The sequence below is a fragment of the Rhipicephalus microplus genome, unplaced genomic scaffold (assembly GCF_043290135.1).
Source record: "Rhipicephalus microplus isolate Deutch F79 unplaced genomic scaffold, USDA_Rmic scaffold_202, whole genome shotgun sequence".
Lineage (NCBI taxonomy): Eukaryota > Metazoa > Arthropoda > Arachnida > Ixodida > Ixodidae > Rhipicephalus > Rhipicephalus microplus.
In genome coordinates this window covers 152,501-165,000 of record NW_027464773.1, presented here as the reverse complement: position 1 = coordinate 165,000, position 12,500 = coordinate 152,501, and the positions used below count along the sequence as shown (strand labels likewise).

At 60.8% G+C, this 12,500-nt stretch overlaps 3 non-coding genes across 3 annotated transcripts in view; all 3 read right to left on the bottom strand.

Moving 5' to 3' along the window:
* Positions 1-199, bottom strand: part of LOC142792085 (large subunit ribosomal RNA) — a 3,958-nt gene extending 3,759 nt beyond the window's left edge. Inside the window, exon 1 of the ribosomal RNA XR_012890641.1 lies at positions 1-199. This exon is cut by the window's left edge and continues 3,759 nt beyond it. This is a non-coding gene — a ribosomal RNA (large subunit ribosomal RNA).
* Positions 200-1,353: 1,154 nt separating this feature from the next.
* Positions 1,354-1,506, bottom strand: LOC142792056 (5.8S ribosomal RNA). Its single transcript, XR_012890613.1, has one exon. It is a non-coding gene; the product is annotated as a 5.8S ribosomal RNA (ribosomal RNA).
* Positions 1,507-3,225: 1,719 nt separating this feature from the next.
* Positions 3,226-5,040, bottom strand: LOC142792076 (small subunit ribosomal RNA). The gene has a single exon (XR_012890633.1). It is a non-coding gene; the product is annotated as a small subunit ribosomal RNA (ribosomal RNA).
* Positions 5,041-12,500: the final 7,460 nt, after the last annotated feature.

Below are 12,500 nucleotides of genomic sequence, written 5' to 3'. Positions count from 1 at the left end.
GGGACTTGCACCGTCGCAAACACCCGAGAACGTCGCCTCCCATACACCACATTTCCCGACCGCCTGCAAGGACGGGGGATTCGGTGCTGGGCTCGGTCCCGTTTCGCTCGCAGCTACTCGGGGAATCCCTGTTGGTTTCTTTTCCTCCGCTTAGTGATATGCTTAAATTCAGCGGGTTGTCTCGCCTGATCTGAGGTCGACAGCGGATACATTCGCTTCCATCAACTTCCTGCACGACCGCGTGCGCTCGCCCTACCAAGTGCGCCCGCAACCCTGTACAGGGCCACTTCTTCACAAGGCTGGCAATCGGCTTCCCCGCTGCACGCGTGCGGCGCACAACCGGTGTGACGTGGAAGTGACGGGACACGTTCGTAAACCCATCGCGAACCGAGTACGACGCCCTACCAAGTGCGCCCGCAACCCTGTACAGGGTCACATCTTCACAAGGCTGGCAAGCGGCATTCCGCTGCGCGCGTGCGTCGTCCGAGCAGTTGCGTGATAAACGACCGTGTCGAAAGCCCAAACACCGCCGAGGCCAGTCGCCGCCGCCGCAAGGGCAGCCACGCAGCCTGGCGAGAGGCATCGTCTCGTGTAGCGTCGCCCCCGCCTCAACTGGAGTGGCCCAGTTTTTTGAACGGGACGGGAACTGCGAAGCACTTAGACCGACGGCGGACTACGACGAGAACGCCTTAAGCTTCGCCAACGTTTCGCCAACTCGTGCGGGAGACTTTTTCCGCTTCGCGGCAAGTCGTCGCGCCGTGCTCTCCGCATCAACCGCGTACGCAGCGAACCGCAAACGTCGGGCGCAGCCTCCTCACCTCCCTGCGCTTTGCGCGCGAACGTTCCCTGTTCGCGCGGCAAAGCCTGGAGGAGGCACGGCCCCGCAGCGTGTTCGAGCGCCCGGTCTACGGGACACCCTGCTTACTTCGAGGGCAACAAGCGCAACGCAAGGCTGCGATCTCGCGCACTTTGCGCACGGCTGGAGAAGCTTTGCTGGCCGGCTTTCGCTCCTCGTGTTTACCGTGCGTTAAAGTTGCGCGTCCGTGGCTCTCGCAGCTCTTGCGCGCCCGGTCGCAGAGAGGAGTACGCAACCTCGACCGCACTTTCCCTGCAGGCTTCCTTCCGACTCGAAGTCCTGCGGCGGTCTCAACGAGGTGCCACATCCTCAATGCAGTCGGTCGCCCCCGTTTCGGTTGGGCTCTGGCACGACGGTCGCCACCGTCTCGCCCTTGAGTGGCCGCTGTTGGCGCTCGCTGTGAGGTGTTCAGCGTGCTGTCCGTGTTGCCGACGCGGTCAAAACGAGTCGACGGCTCACGTTCCCTTGTGCGCCGAAGGCTCTCTTGATATGTGATCCGACCCTCAGACAGACGAAGCCAAGGGAAGACCCAAGGCCGCAATGTGCGTTCAAAGAATCAGTGCTCAGTGTGTCCTGCAATTCACACCAAGTCTCGCAGCTGGCTGCGTTCTTCATCGACCCGAGAACCGAGTGATCCACCGCTTAGAGTCGTGAAAAAGTGTTTGTTCAATTCCGTACAGTCAAAACCAAACGTTTCTGGCACTCGGCCAAACAGTGGCCAAGAAGGGCGCTTTTCAGCGCACGCTTGGACTCCAAAACTCTGCCGCGCCTTTTTCGGCTGCCGCAAATCGAGCAAACGGTGTGTTTCGGACGGCGTTTCGCTTTCGCTACTTGCGAGTGCTTTCGTGGTCCACCCCTCTATAAATACTCGGGAGGCGTCGAAGCCGGTTCTCCAAGCCGGACCCGTAGGTATCGTTGTGTGCTCGCTCTCATTGGCCCGCCTAACCAGAAAATGCCTGCGGTACACCCATTTGGATAAGAGTGCACGCAGATGCGGGCCTCGACGGCTACACATTTCCTCGGGCGGCCGCCTCCCGGCCTCCGTGGAGCGCGGGATGCACGGTCCCATCGACAAGCCTCTCCCGTTTTTACCGTGGCGTCGCGGTTCACCACGGCAGGCGGGTCGGTCTCCTCCGCATAAAAAGGGGGACCCCCGCTTTTTGTTCCACGAAATCGCACAAGCTTTTTTCGCATCCACGGTTTGCCACCGCACACCAAAATGCCGATCCGGCTGCCTACTTTAGCCAACAGGTGGAGCCAGGCGCGCCGTACTTGCGCGGCACTTCCCACGTCCACCGAAGTCGGTGCCAAGGACCACTTTCGGCGCCGGAGCCGCGTACGAGCCTACTCGAGGCGGAAGAACGAAGCCAGCAAGGGCCTGGCCGCAAGTGCGTTCAATTGTCGGGACGTCCAAGTCCCTCGTTCTTCCGTGCTTCCTCTTTCGGCAAGTCGTTGCGGCACCTTCCCAAAGCGCGCAGACCCGCTAATCGCGACGAGCGCGACGTGGCCGTGCCGCCTTTCCCTCGGCAGCAAGCAAAACGCCTGGCAACGTCAACGCTCCCCTAACCGCGATCTCGCACCGTGTTTCGTGTGGCGAATTCAAAAGCCGGCCGGCGCTGCTGCAACCATTACGGTCGGTACGCATACGCCGCGGAGGGCGGGACGGTCATCGGAGCGTGCGGTTCCTCCATCGAGTACTGCGCACCTCGGCCGTCGCATCGCCGTGCCATGACCGGCCGCGCGTCAACGCGAACCGGTGCCAGCGAGATCCCTCGCCTGCAAGAACCGACCGGCAGCCTCCGTCACCCGAGGACGCGGAGGCGCTTGCCGCGGACGGCGGGACGGTATGCACTGGTGCACAGCGGACCCGTCACATCGCCAGTTCCTTGACCGACCGCCGACGCTTGTGCCGTTCCTCTCGTACTTGGCAGTCGCCGCGCGATTGTCGGGTCTCGTTCTTGCACGCTCGAACGGTCGGGAGGGCACTCGGCTGGCGTTTCGGGAACGCGCAGCCTCGCCTTCTACCGACGTAACCACGACTCGCCGTTCGCGCTCCGCCGCTCCTGTTTACAGTACTAGGCGGTCCCGCAGCGGTCGGGTCGCGCATTTCGAGCGCTTCGAGCCACGGTGCAGTGGCGGGTCGAAAGCCGACCTATGAGTGCGTTGCGCCGTTTGTACCCGCGTCCGCCACCTGGCCGACCGTCCAAGGTCGCGGTGTTGGCGTCCGCTGGGCGCAACAATTTGTCACGGGGTGCCGCTCCACATTCAGGCAGCCCCGTGGGGAAAAGCCGACCCCGCGTCCAAACGGGGTCAGCGGCAGAAAGTGTCGGGCGCAGACGCAGCTGAGGCGCTCACCCTTCACAATCCGTTAATGATCCTTCCGCAGGTTCACCTACGGAAACCTTGTTACGACTTTTACTTCCTCTAAATGATCAAGTTTGGTCATCTTTCCAACAGACCGGCGCAACCGAAAGGCCGCGCCGGAGATCGGTCCGAAGACCTCACTAAATCATTCAATCGGTAGTAGCGACGGGCGGTGTGTACAAAGGGCAGGGACGTAATCAACGCGAGCTTATCACTCGCGCTTACTGGGAATTCCTCGTTCAAGGGGAACAATTGCAAGCCCCTATCCCAATCACGAAAGAAGTTCCACGGGTTACCCAGTCTTTTCAGACAGGGATAAAGACACGCTGCTTCCTTCAGTGTAGCGCGCGTGCGGCCCCGGACATCTAAGGGCATCACAGACCTGTTATTGCTCTGTTTCGTGCGGCTAGGAGCCGCTTGTCCCTCTAAGAAGGTTGTAAGGTGCTGGGAACCCCGCACCTATTTAATAGGCTAGAGTCTCGTTCGTTATCGGAATTAACCAGACAAATCGCTCCACCAACTAAGAACGGCCATGCACCACCATCCACCGAATCAAGAAAGAGCTCTCAATCTGTCAATCCTCCCAGTGTCCGGGCCGGGTAAGTTTTCCCGTGTTGAGTCAAATTAAGCCGCAGGCTCCACTCCTGGTGGTGCCCTTCCGTCAATTCCTTTAAGTTTCAGCTTTGCAACCATACTTCCCCCGGAACCCAAATACTTTGGTTTCCCGGAAGCTGCCCGCCGAGTCATTTGAGTAACTCAGGCGGATCGCTGGTTGGCATCGTTTATGGTCAGAACTAGGGCGGTATCTGATCGCCTTCGAACCTCTGACTTTCGTTCTTGATCAATGAAAACATTCTTGGCAAATGCTTTCGCAGTAGTTCGTCTTGCGACGGTCCAAGAATTTCACCTCTAGCGCCGCAATACGAATGCCCCCGTCCGTCCCTCTTAATCATTACCTCGTATTCCAAAAACCAACAGAACAGAAACGAGGTCTTGTTCTATTATTCCATGCAAGTTTATTCAGGCGACTCGCCTGCGTTGAGCACTCTAATTTTTTCAAAGTAAAAGCACCGGCCATCTCGAGGCACACAATGAAGTGCACCAAGAAAGAACCGGCATGATGTTCAGTCCGAGCCGTCGCATCGGGTAGATGCACTACTCGTCTGGAACTGAGATCCAACTACGAGCTTTTTAACCGCAGCAGCTTTAGTATACGCTATTGGAGCTGGAATTACCGCGGCTGCTGGCACCAGACTTGCCCTCCAATTGATCCTCGTTAAAGGATTTAGAGTGTACTCATTTCAATTACGGGGCCTCAAAAGAGTCCCGTATTGTTATTTTTCGTCACTACCTCCCCGTGCCGGGAGTGGGTAATTTGCGCGCCTGCTGCCTTCCTTGGATGTGGTAGCCGTTTCTCAGGCTCCCTCTCCGGAATCGAACCCTGATTCTCCGTTACCCGTAACAACCATGGTAAGCAAGTAACCTACCATCGAAAGTTGATAAGGCAGACACTTGAAAGAAACGTCGCCGGCTCGTGGCCATGCGATCAGCACAAAGTTATCCAGAGTCACCACACAATACGGGCCGAAACCCGATCGATCTTGGTCTAATAAAAGCACCCGTTACCCAAAGGGCTCCAGGCTCACTGCATGTATTAGCTCTAGAATTGCCACAGTTATCCAAGTAGGAAGAAACGATCTAAGGAACCATAACTGATTTAATGAGCCATTCGCGGTTTCGCCTTATTTCGGCATGTACTTAGACATGCATGGCTTAATCTTTGAGACAAGCATATGATTACTGGCAGGATCAACCAGGTAATCGTTCGACTGCGCGTCCGTCCTCGCCTTCGGCGGGCCGGACGCAGTCTGTGTGCGGCGGAGGCCACCTTCAGGCGCCCCAACACGCTTATTTTGCACTCCGAGATGACGGCGTTCGAGCTCGCTACGGCACAACCTTCCCGAAAGACGAGTGGGAGCCGTGCGGCAAGAAGCACGTTCATGCTCGCTCTTTTTCGTTGCATCGACTCGGTCGCGCCGTGCGGGTTGCCCAAGCCCGCTGCACTGTCGGTGGACCGGCCGGAACTAGCAACGGAGCCGAGACTGCAAAGCCGCCAGACGACGGGTCACGCCCGCGTCTTCGGCGCTTTCGCATCTGAATCGCCCGAGGACGACACGGAACACACCTCGATATCGTGGTAAAACGGCACCGTCCGACAACCAGCCCCTAACGCATCAAGCGGATGAGGCTGCAGACGACTGCCGTGGATTCCCCTGGAGCAGACCCGAGGACACGCTTGACGAGGCCGAAGCCCGCCGCATATCAGACACCCGGTCGCTTTCGCGTACGCCGCTCACGAGAACCCCCACATAATAGCAGCGATAAGTACCCAGACCTCCTTGGGCACTAATACGAGCGTACTCGAGAAAATTTCACCGCGGGTGTGCCCCGAAACGTGTGGCACGTTGAGCGTGCCACAAGTCTACGTCGCTCTCAAACCCGCCGAGGTCGTAGAATTTGCGACCCTACTCACGAAATTCCCACCGAGGATACGGCCGCAAACGTACCGCACCTTGGGTAGGCCACGAGTTTGTGCAACACTACGCTGACGGCACAGCACCGAGGTCGTGCGCGCACGCACGGGAAAATTCCGCCGCGGTTTCTGCCGAAAACGTGAGGCACCACGACTCTCCGCAAGTTCGCGTCGACTGCGAAAGACCGAAGTCGTGAACGACGTGTCCGCTACTCGCCGCCGACACGCTGGACACCAAACGTACAACGACTCGACGGCGTCGTAGAGGCCCACGACGCGGTTTTCCTTAACGACGTCTCGGCGTGGCACCGACAGGTTAGAACGGCCGACCAACGTTCCCTGTCCGCCGTTCGGCTCAGTCGAAGGGCTCGGCGACTTCGGCAACGCTGCGAAGCCGCACGGTGACGCACGCCATGTCCCCATTTTTTTTTTTTTCTTTCTGCGTCTGCCGGGGTGCCCCTATAATAGCAGCGATAAGCACCCAGACCGCCGTGGGTCGCTCGCCCCGGCTGACGTGGTTTTTCGTACTCCTGCGGCGGTCGCCGTCAAGCACGTCCAAATACGCTACTTTCGTGGGCGCATTCACGCTCTTTCGCTTCGCCGGAGTGCCAGCACTCACTCTGCCAAAAACGGCGAACATCCGAGCGGCGGTTCCCACTTTTGCGTCGGCGTCGCAAACCCCGCCCCGGCAGACGAGGTTTGCCGTACTCGTGCGACGGTGGCCGGCGGGCACGTCGAAAGACGCCGATATCGTGCGCGAATTGGCGCACCTTGGCTTCACCGGAGTGCCGCCACTGACTCCTCCAAAAACGGCGAAGATCCGAGCGGCGCTTCCCACTTTCGCATCGGCGTCCCGAACTCCGCCCCGGCTGACGCGGTTTACCGTACTCGTGCGACGGTCGCCGGCGAGCACGTGGAAAGACGCCGATATCGTGCCCGAATCGGCTCCGTTCGGCTTCGCCGGAGTGCCAGCACTGGCTCGGCGAAAGACGACGAACATCCGAGCGACGGTTCTCACTATTGCGTACGCGTCGCAAACCCCGCCCCGGCAGACGCACTTTGCCGTACTCGTGCGACGGTCGCCGGCGAGCACGTAGAAAGACGCCGATATCGTGCCGGAATCGGCCCCGTTTGGCTTCGCCGGAGTGCCAGCACTCACTCGGCCACAAACGGCGAACATCCGAGCGGCGGTTCCCACTTAGCCGTCGGCGTCCCGAACTCCGCCCCGGCAGACGCGGTTGCCGAGCTCGTGCGACTAGCGACCGCGAAGCCGTCTCGCGACGCCGCTTTCGTGCGCGGCTCCCACTGCGACCTGGGTCACCCGAGGTCGACGAGCAAGAAAGAATGTCGAAAAAAAATTTTTTTTTTTTTGCGTCTGCCGGGGTGCCCCTATAATAGCAGCGATAAGCACCCAGACCGCCATGGGTCGCTCGCCCCGGCTGACGTGGTTTTTCGTTTTCCTGCGGTGGTCGTCGTCAAGCACGTCCAAACACGCCACTTTCGTGGGCGCATTCGCGCTCTTTCGCTTCGCCGGAGTGCCAGCACTCACTCTGCCAAAAACGGCGAACATCCTAGTGGCGGTTCCCACTTTTGCGTCGGCGTCGCCAACCCCGCCCCGGCATACGCGGTTTGCCGTACTCGTGCGGCGGTGGCCGGCGGGCACGTCGAAAGACACCGATATCGTGCGCGAGTCGATGCTTCTTGGTCTCGCAGGAGGGCCGCCACTCACTCCTGCAAAAACGGCGAAGATCCGAGCGGCGCTTCCCACTTTTTCGTCGGCATCGCAAACCTCGCCCCGGCAGACGCGCTTTGCCGTACTCGTGCGACGGTCGCCGGCGAGCACGTCGAAATACGCCGATATCGTGCCCGAATCGGCCCCGTTTCGCTTCGCCGGAGTGCCAGCACTCACTCGGCCAAAAACGGCGAACATCCGAGCAGCGGTACCCACTTAGCCGTCGGCATCCCGAACTCCGCGCCGGCTGACGCGGTTGCCGAGCTCGTGCGACTAGCGACCGCGAACGCGTCTCGCGACGCCGCTTTCGTGCGCGGCTCCCATTGCGACCTGGGTTACCCGAGCTCGACCAGCAAAAAAGAAGGTCGAAAAAAAATTTTTTTTTTCTGCGTCTGCCGGGGTGCCCCTATAATAGCAGCGATAAGCACCCAGACCGCCGTGGGTCGCTCGCCCCGGCTGACGTGGTTTTTCGTACTCCTGCAGCGGTCGCCGTCAAGCACGTCCAAATACGCCACTTTCGTGGGCGCTTTCGCGCTCTTTCGCGTCGCCGGTGTGCCAGCACTCACTCTGCCAAAAACGGCGAACATCCTAGTGGCGGTTCCCACTTTTGCGTCGGCGTCGCCAACCCCGCCCCGGCATACGCGGTTTGCCGTACTCGTGCGGCGGTGGCCGGCGGGCACGTCGAAAGACACCGATATCGTGCGCGAGTCGATGCTTCTTGGTCTCGCAGGAGGGCCGCCACTCACTCCTGCAAAAACGGCGAAGATCCGAGCGGCGCTTCCCACTTTTTCGTCGGCATCGCAAACCTCGCCCCGGCAGACGCGCTTTGCCGTACTCGTGCGACGGTCGCCGGCGAGCACGTCGAAATACGCCGATATCGTGCCCGAATCGGCCCCGTTTCGCTTCGCCGGAGTGCCAGCACTCACTCGGCCAAAAACGGCGAACATCCGAGCAGCGGTACCCACTTAGCCGTCGGCATCCCGAACTCCGCGCCGGCTGACGCGGTTGCCGAGCTCGTGCGACTAGCGACCGCGAACGCGTCTCGCGACGCCGCTTTCGTGCGCGGCTCCCATTGCGACCTGGGTTACCCGAGCTCGACCAGCAAAAAAGAAGGTCGAAAAAAAATTTTTTTTTCTGCGTCTGCCGGGGTGCCCCTATAATAGCAGCGATAAGCACCCAGACCGCCGTGGGTCGCTCGCCCCGGCTGACGTGGTTTTTCGTACTCCTGCAGCGGTCGCCGTCAAGCACGTCCAAATACGCCACTTTCGTGGGCGCTTTCGCGCTCTTTCGCGTCGCCGGTGTGCCAGCACTCACTCTGCCAAAAACGGCCAACATCCGAGCGGCGGTTCCCACTTTTGCGTCGGCGTCGTAAACCCCGCCCCGGCAGACGCGGTTTGCCCTACTCGTTCGACGGTCGCCGGCGAGCGCGTCGAAAGACGCCGATATCGTGCGCTAATTGGCGCTCCTTGGCTTCTCCGGAGTGCCGCCACTCACTCCTCCAAAAACGGCGAAGATCCGAGCGGCGTTCTCCACTTTCGCATCGGCGTCCCGAACTCCGCCCGGGCTGACGCGGTTTACCGTACTCGTGCGACGGTCGCCGCCGGGCACGTCGAAAGACGCCGATATCGTGCCGTAATCGGCCCCGTTTGGCTTCGCCCGAGTGCCAGCACTCACTCGGCCAAAAACGGCGAACATCCGAGCAGCGTTTCCCACTTTCGCATCGGCGTCCCGAAGCCCGCCCCGGCAGACGCGGTTTGCCCTACTCGAGCGACGGTCGCCGGCGATCACGTCGAAAGGCGCCGAATTCGTGCACGAATCGATGCTTCTTGGTCTCGCAGGAGGGCCGCCACTCACTCCTGCAAAAACGGCGAAGATCCGAGTTGCGCTTCCCACTTTTTCGTCGGCGTCCCGAACTACGCCCCGGCTGACGCGGTTTACCGTACTCGTGCGACGGTCGCCGGCGGGCACTTCAAAATACGCCGATTTCGTGGGCGCATTCACGCTGTTTCGCTTCCCCGGAGTGCCAACACTCACTCTGCCGAAAGCGGCGATCATCCGAGCGGCGGTTCCCACTTTTGCGTCGGCTTCGCAAACGGCGCCCCGGCAGACGCGCTCGTGCGACGTACTCGTGCGACGGTCGCCGGCGAGCACGTCGAAAGACGCCGATATCGTGCTCGAATCGACCCCGTTTCGCTTCGCCGGAGTGCTGCCAGTCACGGCGCAGAAAACGGCGAACAAGTGTTTTTTTTTTTTTCCTAGAATTTGTGTTATAGAAGGCACATTTGATATCGGACGATAATTTTCAACTTTATCACGCGCACCGATTTTCGTGTAGAGGTTTGCAAGTTTATGGGAATTTCTCCACTTGGAATAATGCGATTTAGTAGTACTACGAGAACTTCATGGATGTACTCAAGGGTACGGGGCAAGTCAGTTACGTCAACACCTGCAGATTTTTTACACTTCAAACTGAAAATTGTTGGTTGTGAGTCCTCGTGTGATATTAAAGGCCGATTCGCTAACACATAGAACAAAGAAAGAAAGGAAGAAAAAACGCCCGCGCTCGCTCAAGAAACCTGGGTTCGCAACAAGTGGCAACAACAAGCAACCGAGCGAGTGCGCCAAAACCCGTGGCGGCCGAACAAACGCGAAGTCCCAACCGCGTCAGCCGGGGCGGCACGGGACAGGAAAAATCACTTCAGCCGGGGCGGCGGGGCACCGAATAAACCTCGTCACCTCGTCGCAGGATAAAAGAGGAAACAAAAAGTCTAAACAGCGTCTGCTGGAGCGAATACGTAATAAAACAACAACAACAACAAAAAAAAAACACCCGCGCTCAAGAAGTCTGCAATCCTCACAAAAGGCGACTGTGACCGAGCAGCGTCAGCCGGGGCCGTGCGGAAACGGAAAAACCGCGACTACCGGGGCGTCGAGGCACCGAAAAATCCACTTCAGCCGCGGCGAAAAAAAAAACAAAAAGAAAGACGGAGGGGGGGGGGGAACCACGTCTGCCGGGGCGAAGGAAAAAAAAAACGCGTCTGCCGGGGCGAGCCCGGGTGCGGCACCACCGGGAAAACTGTGGCAAACAGACATGGCGATCGAGTGAGTGGGCCGCCAGCCAGGCTCAGCCAAAAAGTGCAAAGTCCGAACTGCGTCAGCCGGGGCGGCAAAAACCGCGTCAGCCGGGGCGGCGCAAAAAACCGCGTCTGCCGGGGCGGCACGAAACCGCGTCAGCCGGGGCGGGGCGAAAACTGCGTCAGCCGGGGCGAAAAGAAAAAAAAAAACGCGTCTGCCGGGGCAAGCCCGGGTGCGGCACCACCGGGAAAACTGTGGCAAACAGACATGGCGATCGAGTGAGTGGGCCGCCAGCCAGGCACAGCCGAAAAGTGCAAAGTCCGAACCGTGTCAGCCGGGGCGACGCAAAAACCGCGTCAGCCGGGGCGGCGCGAAAACCGCGTCAGCCGGGGCGGCACGAAACCGCGTCAGCCGGGGCGGCGCGAAAACTGCGTCAGCCGGGGCGGCGCGAAAACCTCGTCAGCCGGGGTGAGCGAAAAGGGGGGGGGGGGGGAACCACGTCTGCCGGGGCGAAAGAAAAAAAAAACGCGTCTGCCGGGGCGAGCCCGGGTGCGGCACCACCGGGAAGACTGTGGCAAACAGACATGGCGATCGAGTGAGTGGGCCGCCAGCCAGGCTCAGCCCAAAAAGTGCCAAGTCCGAACTGCGTCAGCCGGGGCGGCAAAAACCGCGTCAGCCGGGGCGGCGCGAAAACCGCGTCTGCCGGGGCGGCGCGAAAACTGCGTCAGCCGGGGCGAGCCCGGGTGCGGCACCACCGGGAAAACTGTGGCTAACAGACATGGCGATCGAGTGAGTGGGCCACCAGCCAGGCTCAGCCAAAAAGTGCCAAGTCCGAACTGCGTCAGCCGGGGCGGCAAAAACCGCGTCAGCCGGGGCGGCGCAAAAAAACCGCGTCTGCCGGGGCGGCACGAAACCGCGTCAGCCGGGGCGGCGCGAAAACTGCGTCAGCCGGGGCGAAAGAAAAAAAAAACGCGTCTGCCGGGGCGAGCCCGGGTGCGGCACCACCGGGAAAACTGTGGCAAACAGACATGGCGATCGAGTGAGTGGGCCGCCAGCCAGGCACAGCCGAAAAGTGCTAAGTCCGAACTGCGTCTGCCGGGGCGGCACGAAACCGCGTCAGCCGGGGCGGCGCGAAAACCGCGTCTGCCGGGGCGGCACGAAACCGCGTCAGCCGGGGCGGCGCGAAAACTGCGTCAGCCGGGGCGAGCCCGGGTGCGGCACCACCGGGAAAACTGTGGCAAACAGACATGGCGATCGAGTGAGTGGGCCGCCAGCCAGGCACAGCCGAAAAGTGCTAAGTCCGAACTGCGTCTGCCGGGGCGGCACGAAACCGCGTCAGCCGGGGCGGCGCGAAAACCGCGTCTGCCGGGGCGGCACGAAACCGCGTCAGCCGGGGCGGCGCGAAAACTGCGTCAGCCGGGGCGAGCCCGGGTGCGGCACCACCGGGAAAACTGTGGCAAACAGACATGGCGATCGAGTGAGTGGGCCGCCAGCCAGGCACAGCCGAAAAGTGCTAAGTCCGAACTGCGTCAGCCGGGGCGGCAAAAACCGCGTCAGCCGGGGCGGCGCAAAAAACCGCGTCTGCCGGGGCGGCACGAAACCGCGTCAGCCGGGGCGGCGCGAAAACTGCGTCAGCCGGGGCGAAAGAAAAAAAAAAACGCGTCTGCCGGGGCGAGCCCGGGTGCGGCACCACCGGGAAAACTGTGGCAAACAGACATGGCGATCGAGTGAGTGGGCCGCCAGCCAGGCACAGCCGAAAAGTGCTAAGTCCGAACTGCGTCTGCCGGGGCGGCACGAAACCGCGTCAGCCGGGGCGGCGCGAAAACCGCGTCTGCCGGGGCGGCACGAAACCGCGTCAGCCGGGGCGGCGCGAAAACTGCGTCAGCCGGGGCGAGCCCGGGTGCGGCACCACCGGGAAAACTGTGGCAAACAGACATGGC